At 37.2% G+C, this 19,459-nt stretch overlaps 1 protein-coding gene across 1 annotated transcript in view; it reads left to right on the top strand.

The window, feature by feature from the left end:
* Positions 1-19,459, top strand: part of LOC139693518 (uncharacterized) — a 439,072-nt gene that overhangs the window by 41,751 nt on the left and 377,862 nt on the right. The gene's annotated exons all lie outside the window — the stretch shown is intronic.

Below are 19,459 nucleotides of genomic sequence, written 5' to 3'. Positions count from 1 at the left end.
ACAGGGGGTCAATTGTCAAATTCTTAACTTATCACCCGGAAATTTTGAAGTGCTCCAGTAACAAAATAGCCTCTGTGGCGGAGGTTTTACTTATTGCACGTTGGTTATTTGCTACCCATGCGTACTCAAAACGTCTTACCAAAGTAATTACAACCAAGTGTACATGATTTTAAGACCTCTGATCAATTCCTACCGTTGTCAAAATTAAATGAATGTGAACTATCGTTACCATATGTTGCGGCAGCCTTCTTCTATGGAATAGGATTCGAACTCGCAAAGGTTAGCTAGCGAGTTGCTCACCGGACTACCCGGGTCGGAAGTAAATATAGGTTTCCTTAATTAATTCGCGTAGCGGCTAAGAAATCGGTGAGGATCAAGAGGACATTTTCGCCACCCTGGGTCCGCCAGATGTTGTGGGTAGGGATTGGACAAAGACCCCACAAATCGCAAAGGGAGAGCAGGCAAGGGAAGATGTAGGCGTTAAATTGCTGTAAAATTTTAAAATGACGAACTTCATCGGGTAGTCACTCCTAAAGTTGTTGAACACGAGTGGTACACATGAGACGAGATGTGAGGGGTGTAAGTTAACGATAATTGTGAAACATGTGGACGACCCTGAAAAAACAGACACACATTTCCTTTCTGAATGAATGACTTGATAACTCTAAAACTAATTGACAACCTTCTCCCAAAAATGACCACACCTTTTGGTGATATGCCGATCCATTCGGACATACCACTCGCTCTTTGTTTATTAGTGCCTGATGATGAATTATATCTTTCAATCAACATTCAATTACTTCATATGAAGATAAGGACACAGATAAATATTTGAGATCCGAAAGAAATGCTGGCTGCGAGGTCCACCCTCCTCTCCGTGTATAATTCCAAACACACCTAGTACTGCCCATGTTGGTTTTTTTTGGAAACATCGCGAATTTTAATTCCCTGATGACATCATTTGATACCTACTTAGTAGATCTTATTTAAAGTGGTTTTCCATTCTGAGACATAGATTTCATAATTGATTTATACTTTCGAGGCTGATGATTAAAGCCAGAACGAAGTAATTAGAAAATTAGTGCCGTGCGGAAACCTTCCAATGCTTGGTTAGCGACTGAAATTTGAAGAGCACAGGTTAAAATGCTAAGTTACATATTATGTGCCCTGAGGTTTAGCATTTCAGTATTTCTAGGGATTTTGAATTACTATTGTTGTTACACAAGCGGAGAATGGAGTCATGTCGCTGAAAAATTTTCGTGAGGTCCAAATTTTCACTTGTCATCTCTGGGAAGATAAACTCCAATTTTTTCTTCGGGCGGATCCGCCTTCCGTGCGCTACTGCACTATTGTTCTCGATCATGGAACCTTGGCGCTGTTTCTGCGTGAGCTTGACAAATTTTTGCATAGCATTTAACTGATTCAGCATGTTGTCAGCATACTGGGTGAGCCCTGTTCGCGAAAAACCTTTAAAAACCTCTATCAGGCCCGTTGATCTCCTTTAATTCCCTCGAAAATAATCCATTCCTATTTCCCAAGAGACCTCATGGCGAGCGCTACCACTCACTCTCTCTCTCTCTCTCTCTCTCTCTCTCTCTCTCTCTCCTGTGAGCGATCCTTCTTCCCATTCATCGCTTTTTAGCCGCGCTTTTGCAAAACATCCGCAGGGGCTATTAGCAGCGGTCAGGTCGTCGGCAAGTTGTTTCTCAAATGTTGCCTAGCGATAGTCCTCAAAAGAATCACGTGAAGTTCAGTGAAAACAGATACTTAAAAAATGATTTTCTCCCTTCCTCCCCTCTCCTAACTCTCTGATACTCCATTGCCAATTACGGAAGCATACTTCATGTCGCAAATGATGTACCCATACTCATGTTCAACTTCATAGGCAACGGAAATCGAATAGCCCTGTTATTGACTCCCTGGTGATAATCTTACATTTTCACCGTAGAAATAGATACACGATGATCGAAAGCAGGATCAGAATTCGTTACTTTCAGGTTAGCTTGCGAGTGGCTCTTCGTTCAGGAGATCAGGTTGAGAAATACACGTAGACAGTATTAGGCATATTCGTGGCGTAGGACGTTTTTCTGAATAACATTTCTATATTTTGGTAGTGAGGTTCACAGAAGTTGGCCATTTCCAAATTGTGAATTATTATTTTCTTATTTTGTTATTTTAAGCTTATTGCTGCTAAATAAATTAACGCGTTGAGTAAGTCGATAAACGCTATCAGTAAAAATATTCTGGCTGTACTATACGATACACAAAAAAGTGTCGTATGGCGTAAAACATCTGAGTAATATATAATTTGGGTGCAGAATCATTTATAAGTAAGTCTCGTACATTTTTGACGTTACCAAAAGATTTGAGAAGCTATAATCAAGGAAATTACCGGTTTTTTCGGAAGAATATATGCTATTTTAAATCTTCACCATATCTTGCTCATGTTCAAAATGACACTTCTACTAATTGAGAACGTGAATTAATATTGTTCTCTCAAAAGATTTGTCCACTAAAATATCCAGGATTTGCCTCATGAAATTATTATCGGTGAGCGTATTTGACTGACTGTCTGACTGGTAATGCGTGTTTAAATGTGACTTTTGCCAGGAATACAAAGAGATCAATTGAGGACGATGAAAGTAAAATTAGGAAATCCGAATGAATCGATAAGTGTTGATACCATACTACGTCTTAGACTCAGCCGTTCTCATGACGGCTGGCTATTCTATTTTACGGGAATTGCTCCTCCTGCACGAGGTCGCGGTTTAACTTTCGCCAAGGGCTTGCTCGTGCCCCGTGCCCGTTCAGATCACGATACAAGAGGGGATCACGACTATGGATATAAAAGCGAAGCGATTGAAATCGATTCCAAAATGTTGAGGCTGGAAATCCCAGCATGGTGTCGCAACAGATCTCAGTTGGATTACCTACTTTAATGCTAGGTAGTATTCATATCCCGCCACGTGCTCTTTTTGTCGAACTTACCCATGAAATAATTATTTATCTCTACTCAACGGACGTTTCACATATTCGTAAAGCGTGAAACATTAAGGGTGTAATATGCAGAAAATAAGAAAATGTAAACTCAAGGATATTTCTGTAAAATATAGATGTATAAATCCCCATATTGCTGTGTCCATGAATTTTCAATTGTGAAAATGAAATAAAGTATGAATTTTGAATAATTCCGTCACGGTTTTTCGAATTAAACTCGTTATTTTACTCGGATTCAACGTCATTAATGTGCGTGCAAAAAGTGAATGAAATGTGAGTAATTTCTTAGTAATCGACGGGGGAGTTTTTGTGAAAGGCTGTGGTGACTTCTTGGCTGATGAAAGAAAGGTTTTAGGATTTAATCCGGATTACGCTTTTCAATATTCTCTTCCAGATTTACAGTTTTTTAAATCTCCTTTTGTAATTATACGTTTCTGGAACGGTGGTAAGTCCGATGTTCTACAAGTTCTACTTGTATTCTTCCTAATGCCTATTTTTTTATTTTACAATTTTATTATTACCAAAATATCTTTCAGGAAATATTTAAAGTATTATTTCACATTTTATCGCTTGAAATTTTCGGAATAGGCTTATCAATACGTATAGCTTACGTTCTGGATATACTATATTTATTTTCCTTATAACGCGGTAACGGTAAAACCGTCGATGAGAAGCATGCTACACACGTAGGAGTATCGCGCCCTCTTTTCACGGGCTGCCGCATCGTAGGGAGGCGTTGCAGGTTGCTCGTATCAATTATACATGCTTTCACTGCGGAAAAACAGCTACACGTTCACTTCTGCTGCGGAAAAATTTACGGAACTGCCTGCCTGTTATCAAAAAGTCTGATTACTCTATAGCACGGTGATTTATATAAAATTATTAAGCTGCATACATTATGAATCCGTTTCTATTTATTTTGATAAAGATAACTATGAATTATCTTGGAATATTTATTTTATTTATTCTTTTAAAACTGCGATTTTCAATTGATTTAATATTTTCTATGATTATGATATCAAATCCAGTCTACCCTTCTTTGTCATAGTGAATTTCATACGAACATAAAAGTTCAAAGAATAAAATGATTTTTTTATCCGAGTTCTACCATTGCCTTTTGAAGTTTTCATGTAATTTCGCGGATGGATCTACGTTCATTATGCCAAAGAAAATTTCCAGAAAGAGTGCATTTACAAGAATACCATCAAAAGTGCAACTATTGGGATTTGTATATTCTAACGTGAAGTTTTGAAGCTGAGATTGATACAGTGATATTAAAAATATTTAATGAGGGATTTGGCCTAGTGATAACTTTCATCATTTGATAGAGAACAAAGTCATTTCTGCTGTCATGCATGCTTAAATATTCTCCTCTTACATGCGCGAACAAGGTGGAATGGCTACATGTGATCTTTGGATCACAATCTCCTTACTTGGAAAGTCTTCGTAAGTAGATAGCCTACCGAAGTCCTTGACCTTTCCAGATGCCTGGATTTGAATTTGATACCATCTCTTCATAACGATGCGGTAACGGCTTCCTATTGCTCAATTTCTGCATCCTCCTCTCCTGAACAGTGTTTTAATTTTTGCATTAAAAGAAATATTTTTTTCTGAGATTTAAGCAAGAAAGAGGAAACCTGAGATTGTCTTTTTCCAGGAGTCGATATACTCCGGTAGCTCATTATAGGGCTCATTGCTACTCTCCGTAAGATAATGCCCACCCTTTTCTTGCGAGAGCAAAGGCTCTCGAAACCTCGATGAACTGCATGCAGAAGATCAATTAACAAGACCATCGCCTTCCTTGGTGTTTCAAACTCATAAAGGAGTAAGCGATTAGCTTAGCGTCGGCATTTGTCCGCTCCCTACGAAAGGCGCGAAGGGGTCATGCCGCTTTACGTCCTTCGGAGAATCGGCGTGATGTACGCACAAACATACATACTTGACGAGCCCTCCTCTCAGTCATGAGGAACTAGGTTGGAAACGGTACACGGATAAAACCTACTTACTCACTGCATTAAACGTAAGTTGCGTCACGAAAGGTCAGAGTAACAAGTGCTTTTCAACTTCATCATATCTATTGAGGAATTGATGGTAACCGACTTAACAGCCGTGGCGTTAAATAGCGAACAGTTGTGCTTATAGTCACGTCTGAACTTGCGAATCATCCGTAGTCTTCCCTCTCTGACCGCCCAGCTCCATAAAGGAGCTGTCTTTTATAGAACATAAAGGTGCAAGGTTTGCATATGTATCTTATGTCATTTTGAAATCGTTAAACTCAATTCCTCGCTAAATTAAAATCTTTTCAAACTTGGAAGCACTAAATTAGTTAGAAAAATTAGAAGCCTCGCACGGTTAAATTCTTCAGTTTTCATAAAAATCAGTATGCTTATTTAGGGGGCAACAATGAAGTAATTTCTAGCGGTCGGAGCATGGACATCAAAAGTATGTCTTTATTATCCTAAATTGCTCTTTATGGGTTTTTCCCACAGTGAAGCATGAAGTAAATACATTTTTGAACTGCATACTGGTAAATACATGTATGTGCATACGTAGTAGTATCATCAGTATTAAGTGAAGTTTCTACATTAGGAGGAAGGAGGAAAATGCTTTGTTAAGGTAATTTAGAACAATCGGAAATTAGAATTCTTTATATTAGTTTAAATTCTACATTTACTTCCGGAATACATTACTAAATATTTAACAACCTTTCAACTGCAATTATTTCCTGAAATTATAATTCTAATGAAATTTTATGATACTGCATAACATTTATGTTAAATTTTTCCACCTCCCTTTTAGGTTTCTTTGAGGAACTGTTTACCATGGAGAAAGTTAACTTGCATTTGTAGAGTACCGGCAAACAATGTTTAAGACATGAACATATACTCGAGCTATCTCCAATTCAAATTGTCTTATGTTAGTCTTTCAAATGGGTAATCATTACTAACAATGCTTAGTGCTTATCAAATTTTCATTTTTATATTGCCAGCAGAATATTTTAATTCTTTCGACAAGAATATGGTGCATCGCATTTGTATGTGTAAACTTTCTTTTGAGGTTCTTTAGCATGCCTAATCCGACCAAGTGAACTGACGGTCTGTCGATCGCATATTGTTTAAGACATTACAGAGTAATTTGTTTTTTTAACTTCATACGTAGTTCTTCGGATATTCTTTCATTCTCGTAGCATCAAATAACCTTGTCGAAATATGAAAGATTAGTTGCTGTTCCCTCCAGACTTGACCTTAAATTTTTTGGACTCCTTCTGTCCCTCTTCTTCTTTGCCCTCAGAACTAGTTTCCGTGTTGATGCTTTAACAAATGTAAAATATCTAATAAGTTTAAAAATCATCCCCTTATTGAACCTTTTATGATTTTACAACCCCATGCCAATCCTTCCAGCCCTCCAGGTTCCAGGCCAATAAAATTAAATCAATAATTTGGAGCATAATATTCAGTGGATTTAGTTCTGTATGAGAGTTTTTTCATTTCCTGTTTTCATGATCTAAAAAAACTTAAATAATGAAAATGAAAATTATGTGACATGACTCCGTCTTGTACACGGAGTGTAATATGTAAAAAATCAAATGGAAAAGAATTGCGTGGCATCCATTATGTTTTCTTCCTAAAAAAAGCCTCCACCCGAGTTGCAATGTGGCCATGATTTTTTCCATATTGACGTTCCAAGTCTGTTCCCATCTCTGTTCTTCTCTCCACCTTCATAATAATCTCATAATATTTTCATCTGATTCAACTTGAAAGTGTTGACACTCCTTTTGACTCTCCGTATCAACTCCAGCTCTCCTTTCACAGTCGTCCCTAGTCTTCAGTTTGCCCTCTTTTCTTTTCTCTGCTTTTTTTATTTTTCCCCTCGCCTGCGCTCCATTTCCACCTCTCGCCGCGACACATGCCATCTCGCCGTCGAATGTGGGATGCCCTCTTCCTCGTCTTCCCCCTCTATTTGCATTTCTGCGAGGAACCTGAAAGCAGGGGCGGGGCTTTAACAAGAGTTGGGAACTGTCGGAACAAATGGAGGGGTTTCTTGCTTAAGGCGCGCATCAGTGAAGTGAAGATTAGCCTAAGTAGCAGTTGGTATTGAAGTTGGCAGCTTACGTTTTATTGTGATATGCCTCTACCATTACATATATGATCTTATATCTCACCTTCTGGATCTTTTCTTTCTCTTATTAATTATCGTCCGAGGTTTACTTGATCAGTCATAATAAATATGTAGGATGTCGGTTCGAGAGTTTCCCAATGATTTAGGAGGTATTCGATCATCTACTGTTGAAAGATTTGTAAGTTTTATTATTGTTTTTAGTGACTTGGCGAGTGGATGAAAGACTATACGACGCTTTGGAAATTAATTAGGGGGAAAACTGAGAAAGGAGATTTCCCGTTCCGGGATACTTGAATAAGCTGAAGGACTGAGAACCAGAATGGAACATGCCTCAATTGCTAAAGCGAAATCTTATGTGAGGACAACTTAAATAAATCCAATGGAAAGTTTTTATTCATGAATAAATAAAATAGGCATTAATTTTCATTACTTAACAGTAATTAGCTCAGAAATACTCGACGCTGCTGAATATCTGACTTTGAACAAGAAACTGGTTACGGAAGAACTGGAAATCACCGTGAGAAAAATATTTAGGACAATCTTCAGACTGCTGAAAGTTGGAGAACAATGTAGAGGTTATATTAAAACGTAACTTTGTGCGCTCATTGAGAGAGTGAAATTCGCTGTTAGAGAAAGAATGATTACATTTTATGGACAACTTCACTTCGATTGCATCCTAGCAGACTTTCAAGGATACTTTTCAACGATCTTCGAAATCTGAAAATAGAGAATACGTGGTTTTAGGAAACGGAAAAAAGAAAAAAAAGTTGAAATGAAAATAGTCCATAATGTCTCAAATAAAAAGAAAAAAAGAGCTTTTTTGTGTATTTTCACATAACAATATTTGATATTATGTCCCTAAGCTCATAATATGATCTCTTGAAATACTTGGATGACTTTAAGCCAATTAACTATTTCAGATATATAGTAACTAAAACCTAGATCTCCACTTTATTTCATTTTTCGCGGGTTGAAATATCCTTTTCCATATCAACCAAGGGATTTTTTTTAATGACTAGCATGATGAATTTTCTTCATTCATATTACGCATCTCTAACACACGAAGCTCTATTCCCGCAATCTTTATTAGAATCCTACATCATCTGTTGTTGCTTTGTCGTAGATCATTCATTCCCAAAACGTGTAAACAGCGAGTGCTTTTCAATAAAACTGGCCAACATTTGTAAACGGCATATGATAAAAATAAGTTGGTAATTGTTTCAAACTACGTACACATAAAGACAAAAACATAAAAATATAATGTTCTTAATAATGATCAAGTAACCAAATTTGCATTAAATGGACTCATCAACTTAATGCGCAGTACATCAGACTTTATTTAGAAAGTATGCAAATAAGCATGATTCTCAACTTTAAATATCCACGCAATCATATTTGAAATCGATGAATGGTGTAAAACCGCACGTTATGAATCATAGTACTATTTTCGCTTAGTTAGAATGAACATACTTTTGCCGCATTTGCATTTTGTACTTTACTTAAGTCCTCTTTAGCAGTAATATTTAGAATTATGCTGAAAGTTTCACTTCGGCTGATTTACCAGTTTCTATTTAATAGAGACCATTCGCGGCGTGTATACGAGGATATTTAAGTAATAATTATGGTTGCATCATATGACATTTAAGAAAAATCCCTTGAAGCTTAATGGGTCAAATTAGATGAGCGAATTTCATTAACCGTAAATCCGATAGTAATTTCGAGGAACAGCTATTATATTTGGCCGTGACAGTTTAATATTAGCTATAACCGAGTCTTAACGGTTAAATTGGTAGCAGAAATTGATTTAGTGTTATTTTTAAAATTTATTACTATAACATTTGCCTTTTTACATGACAGTAACACGTAATAAGGCAAATTTATGGCCTAAATATGTGTTTAATTGTAATTTGCATGCAACATTTATTGTTGTTTCACGGTATCTGATTTTCTAGACATCTTTTTCTGAATTTTAGCTTGGTACGCGTAATGCGCTTGGTAAGATGAAATAAGAACCTTATTAATTTTTTCATCAACATTAGCATAATATATCTGCATACGATTTATTTCTTGTCTAATTAGGTTCCATTGTTTAATGGAGTCCATGAATCGTAATTAGGGAATGCGCTTGCCTTCGTTAAGATTGTGCATGAAAGCGAAGAGAAATCACTCGGTATGCACGGGCGCCGATTGCTTGTTTCTGTTTTGTGTACATCGAAATGAAATTTTCGCATGGTGGAACCCAGTTCTCCGGGAATTCGATTACTTAACCATTTCACAGGTCTTGGAGGCAACCTTTATCCTGCAATTGGGATGATCGGCCCGCGGATGCTGTACCCGACGCGTGTTTTATATCCCATTCCGAACATTTCCGGGGAAAAACCTTTATCGAATAGCGATTAGAGGCAAAAGGGGATCTGATTGCTTCTGTAGGATTTTCATTATTAGGTTATAGCGTTTTCCTTTAATCAAAATGTGGGCGCCGCAAAGGTAAACAAATAACAAAGCCCACCTTTCACTATCATTCATGTTGTCAAACGAGGGGATTGAAGCCACTCCAAAATGATGAAGGGAGGGATTTATTTTACCTCAGATTTCTTGGGTTGTTTTCTTTCTCTGGGCACGGGAGGGGGGATAGGAGAGATGGATCGAAGGCAGGTTCAAAAGAAAGAAGCTCTGACATGCCATGCTCGTAAAAAGCAACATCCAAGAGGATAACGGAGGGAATGCCAATAGATGGATCGAGGCGATATTGGCAAAAGCTAAGGGAGAATATAAGAGGCTAAGACCAATGTGGGGGAATCGTTTGCGGTTAAGATCTTTTTCCCCCCAGGTCGAGAGTATGGAATTGGAAATATCATTCATCGGGAATTGGAATGATAATTTAGCAATATTATCCGGTATAATATCAAATGGTAATAGTACGAGCTCGTAGTAATAGTTAAGCTGACAGGAATGTGTCGATATTTCAATAAATCTACCGATCTAATAAAAGTCACTTTCCTTGATTTAACTCTTACGATGCGATCACAAAGTTCACGACCCTGTAATTTTACTTCTAGATTCTGGAAAAATGCTGCATATAAAATGGAGTAACAAGAGAAGAAGTACTTGAAAATGAGTAAAGAGAGAGCATATAGAGGTCACTTAAAATAATAAGAGGAAAATTGATTGGACGTATCCTGAGTCACGACACTTTACCGTAGATCATAATTCAAGGGAACGTGGGGATGAAGTTACAGGGGAAGGCCTAGGATGAACTAAGTGAAACGGTTAATGGAAAATGCCGATGGAATGCGCTATGAGAGAATGAAGAGATGTGCAGGAAACAAGATAGTTTGGAGTCGGCTACAAACCAATTCCTGGATTGATAGCCTGTGATTTGATGAACAACAAATAATAGTGGACTAGATCTAAAAATTAATCCTAGCGTTGCTGACGTCGGGGATTTTAATTGCATTTTGTGCAATTTACCCGTCCTACATTAAAGGGTTAGTATTGGTTGCAATGGTTTAAATACGTTGCTCAAAGTATTTTTGGAAAATAGTGCTTTAATTCTTTTCGCAAGTCCTGAGAAGAACATAAATAGCAAAGTCAGTATGTTCGAGGACCAGGGAATCAAAGATATCTGTTTTATATCCTTGGATATGTATTTAACATTTCTGAATTGACGTTTGCTCTATAACCAGAGTTGAAAGAGCTTTCCGCGTTTTATTTTTTTCTCTCTACTGCGCTCAGCATCCCCTCTCTCTCTTCGTTTCACCACGCTTATAAAAAAATAACATTCCTCCGCATCTCCCTTTGCCGTGCCCCAACGTCCATGCTGCATGCATCCAGGGTTATGCTGGAAATAGTTCGGTCGTTGGGGCAGCTAAGAAAAATCCGCTCGTTAGGATGGCAAGAGAAACCGTTAATTTCACGTGCGCCCTATTCGTAGTCTTTTTATTTTCGTCTTCGGGAAAACTGGCTTTTCCGTACAGCCGCAGCTATTTTCGCCTCGGCGGAATGTTTCGAGAAAAAAAGGGAGGAGAGAGATGAAATTGGAAATCAAGCCACAGCACACCAATTACTGGACAATAACTCTCCTTGCGAACTCTACCGTCCGAGTAGCATTTTTTGTGGAAATGGCAGCGCTAGGGAAAAATCTTCAAATTTCCGCTATCAGTGCAATAATAAATCATATTGACACGGCCTTGGGAGAAGAAAGGGTATGATGAAAACGGAAATTCGCTATTTCAGTGGTTGGCATACGTTGACCGCCAAGGCGTTTTATTTGACCCTCGCGGATATTCTGAGATCGATATTTGAACATTTGCATAAGATGCACAGTTTTTGCTCCGTTAAATTTTAAGCGATAGAAAGTATTATGGATACGCAACAGTGCAGAAATCGCCACCAAACACTTAGTTACAACTTCCTCGGGATTTTCTGCACTTATTTCCGTTGTTGTCAGTTTCAAGAGAAAACAAAAGCATTTAGAATCAATGAGTGTCTTATATTTTGAAAAATAAAAAGGAATCTGTAATTTTTCAACATTAGGAGTTTATTTCCTAAAACATTTATACGTAATTCACAAACTTATGTGGTGTATATGGTTGGAATGGAGTTAAGAATCAAATTGACTCGCTTAATTTATCCGAGGTGGAGTGCAAGTACTACAAATTAGACCAGAGTTTTGACACCACGATGGGCACCTGGCAAAATTTATAGTAGACAGACGAAACCGCTGTCCGGCTATATGCCCAGTTGAGATGCTGTCTCCGTTGCCTTCTTGCTTTATAAAGGGGAATTTTCTTGGAGTACTCTTTGAAGTTAACATAGTTCACTAAAACTATGCTATTCACCATTACACGTACTTTTGAACAATCATCGTATGATTTTTGCGGCTTGATTTCACATAAAGAATCAAACACATGGCGAAAGGTAGGTATGAATTGCACGTCGCTCCTAAAGTTTTGCTTCCTCAAGGACTAGATAATGAATGTAATGTCTCAGACTGGTGGTTGATGAATTGATTCAATATTGAATAGGCTATCTCTTCTCTCTCTTTGCAGAAATCTTTTGTGACATTAAATGACTTCTATCTCTAGGATCATTCCTTGCGTGACGAACGTAGTTTATCTACAAGATATCGCAATAATGGATCGCAAGAGAATTAAATATTGATTTCATATTGAATGACTCAGAATTAGCTATAATGGCACAGCCGATTTTAAACACTAATAGTATTATTGCCTTGGTTGAAGAATTCTTAAATGTATGATAAATATGGCACGTCGATAAGAAATTAAGGTTTTAATTCTTTAAAGAGTAAATTCTCAAAATGGGTAAAGTACGTTGCATTACAAAATGGCTATCTGGATAGTTTAAGAATTGGGAAAACCGGGGTGTGTGCGTTTTATTATTAATATTTAATAATATTAATAATATAATAATAAGACGTTTTATTATTAATATTTAATAATATTAATAATATAATAATAAGACGTTTTATTATTAATATCCATTATATTTTGCAAATTATGAGGCCGTAAACACCCAAACTTCCATTTTCCATGGAACAAATGATGCTGGGGAAGCACTGTTACCTTGTGAGTAAACCGAACGTAGACATATTCAAGTCTCAACCAAAGTATTGCCAAGGGTAGGGAAAATTTAATGATCAGAAATTACGTGGGTGTGTTTCACCATAAAAAGGAATATTCTTTCTGTCTTGAAATCAGGTATGTTAATGGAAGGAAAATAGTTAATGGCTGAGTATAACTTATTGATATTATATTTTTGTTTATTAATTTTCTAATAGGTAATTTGAAAGCGGAAGTCGTAATAAAAATTATGTTGGGACATTTTTCCAGGAAATATTTAAAAATGATTTTGCAGCATAGTAATGGAGTTAAATTACATTGAAGGCGCTACAAAATACAACAAACGGATCATAGATCTTTGCCTACATTCTCGAGAAATTTCATAAACATTTTCATTCGCACGGTATTCACGAAAGCTTAATTAGATCAAGATCCTCTGTATTTTTTATGATGATTAAAATCAATTATTCTTGGGTATAAATGAAGACGGATGCACGCCAAGTATACCAGGAGGTAGTTATGGTTGTGTTAAACCCTGCTTCCACGAATGAAGAAGCATATCGATGAGTGGATGAAGAAAGAACCTAATGAGGACACGTATAAGAAGTAGTAGAAAACTAATTGGACACATCCTGTAGCACGACCATAAATGAAGGAGAAATAAGAGTGAAAGAATTGCAGAGGAAGACCAAGGATGAAATACGATAATATGGTAATGGAGGACGTAAGCGAAAGTAACTGTAGAGAAATGAAAATAATGCTACGTAAGAGGGTAGGTTGGAGGGTTGCTAATAGCCAATTCTTGGATTGATGATCCATGACGAGAATGACCAAAAGGCGGTAGTTAACTGCAATAGAAATGTTTGTAGAGGCAATTAAGGGAAGAAAAATGTGGACACTCGCCAGGCATAAAAAATAATTTCGGATTTCAGAGGTAATTTGGTACAAAATCCCTTAGAATATTTCTCCCTGGTCCACTTGGATGGTGTTTCCACAAAAGACTATGGCAGCAGTAGGTACGTGTGTATGGTATTTAATAATTATTAACGTTTTTAAACTGTGCCAGTTGATGACAGTTTTGTGGCGACAGCATAAAAATTCCTTTTCACGTTTCAGTTAAACCGTTGGGGTTAACATTTAAAAGACTATCTTTAAGAGCAGCTTTGCCTCATCGGCGGAAAGATTGACTTCGAGACACATTTTTAAATGGCATAATTGGATTTCGTACTTACTATTATTTTTAGGAGAGTTGGAAGGCTCCGAAACTTAACTCAGCATTTAGGCTCGAGTTGTTCGATTCATATTTTTCCCTAAATAAACGCCTAGTGAGTCCGGGGGATCGGCATGGTGCGGTGGCTAATATACAGGCTTCTCACCGAGAGGGCCCGGGTTCAAATTCTGGGGACAAAAAAATATTTTTCACTGGCATTCCGACCCCTACTTGATGTGCCTTGTGGAGAGCACTTTGAGTGCGTGCGACGTCCGTCGGATGGGACGTTAAACTGGGGATCCCTTGGCGCCTTTCGACAAGAGCAGGCTAATGCCGACGCCGGGTTTCTCTCCACCCTTCCTTTCCCATCCAGCCCAAATGGCGCAAATAACCATAGCTGTCGGTCACCTCCCCTAAAAACTACTACTGCTATGGAATCCGTAGTAGCCCGATGACGATTTACCATACCTAGTATCATAAAACACGAATTGACGCTATTGATAATAGGTGATTTTAACGCCTGTCCTGCGTATTTTTTTACCCGCTCGTCTGAAGGAGGAGAGGAGAGGAAGGGTTATCGAAGTATATTTGAACGGCATACTACATGTGTGCCTGTACACCTTCACCCAACTCTTTTTTTTGTCCCCTCCTCCGTACCGCCCCAGTCCCTCCTTGATAAACTCTCATTTCGTTCACCGCAACTTCATGTAATCGTCTTTTTTTTCGGCACCACTGAGCCGACCGTTAAGAAGCACTCCCATCGCGTGTGCGCATCCAATTCCGAGAGTCATCGTCATATTAAATCTTGCACGCCAGCTGACTCCCTCGGTGGAGGGAATTTAGCAGCATGAGTTGTGGGGGATGGGCTACCGGAAGGGGCTTTTAATGTCGGTCCTCTCTCGATACCACGCGTCTTGTTCACTCTCTCTCTCTTTTTCCCTCTAGGGCAAGATGCCTGCTCATTCACTCCCTCGTAACTTATATCGGAGCAAAGACGGAATGCGCTGCTTCTATACCCTCTTAAAAAACCTCCTCTCTAAACCTCCATCATTCCCCTCCACCACCTCCGCTCTCCTGTCCTTACCCTCTCCGTCCTCCTTCCCTCGTCGGACCTTAGCACCCTCCTCCCCACAACCGAACTAGCCGAGCCCTCAGCTCACATTAAGGGCCAAAGATCTCTTTTCCCCTTTCACTTGGCTTTTATTTATGCTACGTGGTCCCCTTAAATCGGTAAATTAATTAATTTTGGGCGATAAATCGCAGCGACCTGATACACTCCGGCGCTATCTCCTTTTCCCGTCCCTCTCGGGTGCTCGGGGCGGTGGAGGATATATGAGTACGGCCATGCCTTAATTCGAGCCATTTAGTGACCCTTCGGGGACACACCTATAAGGGCCTTGGATGCGAAGGCGGGAGGGTAGTTTGTTCGGGAAAGAGTGCGGGAACGCATGGGTGCTCGGAGTCAATTCCTCTGGGGAAAGTCGAAGGTTCTAGTGGAGAAGTTACTTCTATGTCTATTGTCGTTATGTTCAAATATACAATTCGTACGCTTGTGTATGGCATCACTCTCCCGTAACGAAATTGGAAGTAGTTTGGTATAAATCGTTGCACGCGTTAATTGATAGCCGTTGGGATTATAGAATAGGTCCAGGAAAAATCTAGTGACAATGAGCTGAACTTAAGTCCGTCATTTGCCTTATTATTAAAAAGGTTGCATCTAGGGGTCATATACATGTTATTTTGATAAAATGTACTCTATTTGAGGTCCCAAGTGCACTATATGAAATGACTGATATACTAGGGTATTACTGTGACATAAACATTGACTTCTAAAATCCAAGATTGTATGCATGCTCTTCTGACAGCGGAGGACTACCAACTAGAAGAATCGTAAGTTAATAGTGCAGAAATACCTGTACATGTCGTTCTAAAGAAAACTGATATCATGTGCGATAAAATATCACAGTCCTAATAGTGTCACACCGAAGAACCTAACCGCCTTTGTTTAAATGATATCAGTCATTTTGCTGGGAAAAAATCTGAAATCGCATAGTTTAAAAAATGGCTCCTCATTACCCGCCCCCAATAAGTTTAAGAGCACGTTTCAAAAATTAAAATGAACCTTTTGAGTGATTATATAGTGCATACTTGCTTACGAATTATCTTTAACGAAATACGCATGAAGTGCTGTTGCATAAAGTTCATCACTCGTCATGAATTAGTGGACTACGGTGACACATCGGCTGGTGCTGCCACTATCAAGCCTCTTTTGAATGATTTTCTACCGATATGAATGAGGTCCATTCATGCATGTAATCCATTGTTTTTCTATTGAATATCTCCAAGAACGTTTTCATGGAAAGTATGTAAAATAATTTGCCAGGTTTGATTTCAGGATATTAGATCCCTTAAATGATGAATATTTTGAATTCGAATATATTGAAACCGTATTGAAAAAAACGAGGTGTGACGCGTGCTTGAGCATAGTTGATACATACGAAAATGGATTGCGCATCCCGTGCAAAAAATGATACTATTTTAATTTTCGGTATAAGCCATACCGCAGCTTATAAAGTTCATATATGTACAAGACTTATGGATATGACTAAGGCTCCTGTTAATTGCATGGTGCTGCTATACAGATGAAGGAAACATCTTCGATCTTTTACTGAAACTCAATCACCATGTGCATGTTCAGCGAATGTGTGTTGATGAAATTTTCAAGAGGCATCTTTAGTTTACATTGTTAAAAGTAATACTAAAAGCAACTTGATTGTACAAGTTTTCCTCCTCAGTCTAAATAAGCTGATTGTTTGACTACTATTAAGGTCTTAACAGAGAGTCATTATGCATATTTTGTGGTCATTTGGTAGTTGACGCATAACAGTGATATTATCAAAGAACCACAACACCGACCCCTAATAGAATAAAAAGAAAATTAAGTTTACGTACTGCACCCTCGGTACATGGTTGGTTTATTGGTGCTGACATCACCCAGCTATTGAATATATATATATATATATATATATATATATATATATATATATATATATATATATATATACATGCACACACACACGTATTCATATATTATGTATATACATATATATATATATATATATATATATATATATATATATATATATATATATATATATATATATATATATATATAATTTATACAACTCCAGTGCAACTCTTTATATTTCACTAATTATGCCATTGTGATTCTCATACTTTCAGAAACTGTTTAATTTTCAATACTGTCGTAAATGATTGACGTGCAGTTAATATAGTATGTGGTTGCAGTTTTCGCCGACCTTGAGTCCGGTGTATGATCGCAGTACTACTTTTTTCTTGGTTGTTGAGAGGGAAAAAATTGACGAATTATCGTTAAACTTAAACGTCACAGGATTACTCAGTACAATATGTATTAATAGAAAATTAAGGCTTGGTTTTCGGTTACCGAAACTTGATAGCTATAATTTTACTTAATGTTATTACTTTTCCATAAAATGAATGCCTCGTATTTTTTCTATAAAAGAGATACAGCGATCGTAATATATTCTGGTTAATTTACGGCTATTCTTGAATCAGAGCCTTGGAGGAATGTATATTTTTAAGGTAGAGAGAAGGACTGACTTTTTCGTTTTCCTTATAAGCTTTCATTATTAATTTCTTGTCCTTTTCCAATACCTCTTCATTTTTCTAATTATACGTTTTAAACCCCCTGGTTATCGTTTAATTTTATACCTTTGATCGTTCCTCTAAATTTCTGATCAGTAAATACGGGTATCTTCATCGGAATACCTGTGGACCTTTCTTATGATTATCTACATTATTAATCGTGAGCATATTTCACCAGCATTCTTTTCTTTATTTTAAAATGCACGGAAGTTTCCCGTTTCGTTTATTTAAGTCTTCGTTTGTTTTATTATTTTAATTTTTATTAAAATTCTTGTAATTCAAAATCTAATGTTGAGTAGTGAGATCTTAACCTTATGAATTGCTCACATTAAATATTAAATTTAACTCATGTATATTATAAGTTAAATTTGTTAGGAGTCACAAAATATTTGTTTGGTAGTTATGGCTATCTAAAAACCTACCTTAATCAGTAGATTAACTTATAATAATCATGTTAATATAACTTTATATAACTATAATTAATATATTTACTTTATCTATAAATCTTCCGATGAATTTCAAATAGTTTTCAGATAGGAATAGAATTTTACAGGCGCATTTCACGAGCTGAAGATGTTACTCTCTGGCCTTTATATCAGATGAAGCTTGTTAAAAGTCGCATACGTTTGAAAGTAAGCACCTGAGTCATGTTTAACCAGTGTGCCAACAAAACTCTTCTAGGGCGCAGCCATTACTTTTCCCTTTGTGAATAGTAATCTCTTACCTCTAACCTAATTTTTCCGTGCTTCATGTCTGTTTACTATTCTTTATACCAAAAGCGGCTATTTTATGTAATTGATCTAATTTTTGCAGCATATTCAGCGATTCATTCCGAGTCAAACCGGATACCAAATTTTAGCCATTGAGGCCAACGTTGTAGCCAACGTTGAAAAGGGGCTGCTGACTTTTTACATTGAGCAATCATCCTTTCAACATAAAAATAAATTAAATAATCAATTTTAGAATTTTGTGCCAAAGTTATTACTGTTAAAATATGTAACCATCATCACCTATATATTCATCAATTTTTCTCTTTTTCTTTACCAGCCTCTGTTTTGGCGCAGCTTTTAAGCAATATTCTTCCGATTGCATTTCAGGTTTGGGGAATAAATGTTTCCATGACTGTCATATGGGCAGAAAATCATGCGTATAATGAAATAACTTCCTCTTTAACCAAAATGTGTCGTGTACGAAAATCAAATCTCAGACTCTCATTGTCATCCCTTAAATTTTCTTTGTGTTATAACTTGGGAGGTGTTTTAATTAATTAGGGTGGCCTATTCGTGCTTGGTTGTCTTCGAAGTTGAATCATTAAGAGTACCAGACAGCGGTCAGATACTAATTTTGGAATTAGGTGTATCAATGCAAAAGGAATAAAAACTAGGCTTAATTAGCCTAGGTCTCTATTTCTCTGTCATTAAACTCCTAAATTATTGCCCGTAGGACAATTTTCCAAGTCACCAAATACTATTTGGATCGTTTATTGAAAGGTATGTTACAATGTGGCCCAAATGAATATATTTGTTAGATTGTATTCCATAATTGCCGCCTGGACTCTCTCAACATATTTATTTGTCGTAATTTTAGGTCATTTATTGATTAACAGTTCTCAATTATGTTGATGGACACTATGCAAACCTACTCTTCACATTAATAATTAAAATGCTGTAATTAAATTTGGCTATTGGATTTTTCTTCACAAACAGTGGAAGAGGATATGATCAGTCGTGCTCATAATATGATCACGATATTTATTGTTTGTACCAGAGCTTTGTATATTTAAATTAAATTTTCCATTGTGGCTACATTAATCTGCTGACATTTTTTGCTCGTGGTTTGAGAAAAAAGACGCGTATGTATTCAA

Source organism: Hetaerina americana, unplaced genomic scaffold, assembly GCF_022747635.1.
Source record: "Hetaerina americana unplaced genomic scaffold, ioHetAmer1.1.p SCAF_1, whole genome shotgun sequence".
Classification (NCBI taxonomy): Eukaryota; Metazoa; Arthropoda; class Insecta; order Odonata; family Calopterygidae; genus Hetaerina; species Hetaerina americana.
The sequence above is the reverse complement of the archived record's forward strand: the minus strand, read 5'-3'. Positions and strand labels throughout refer to the sequence as shown.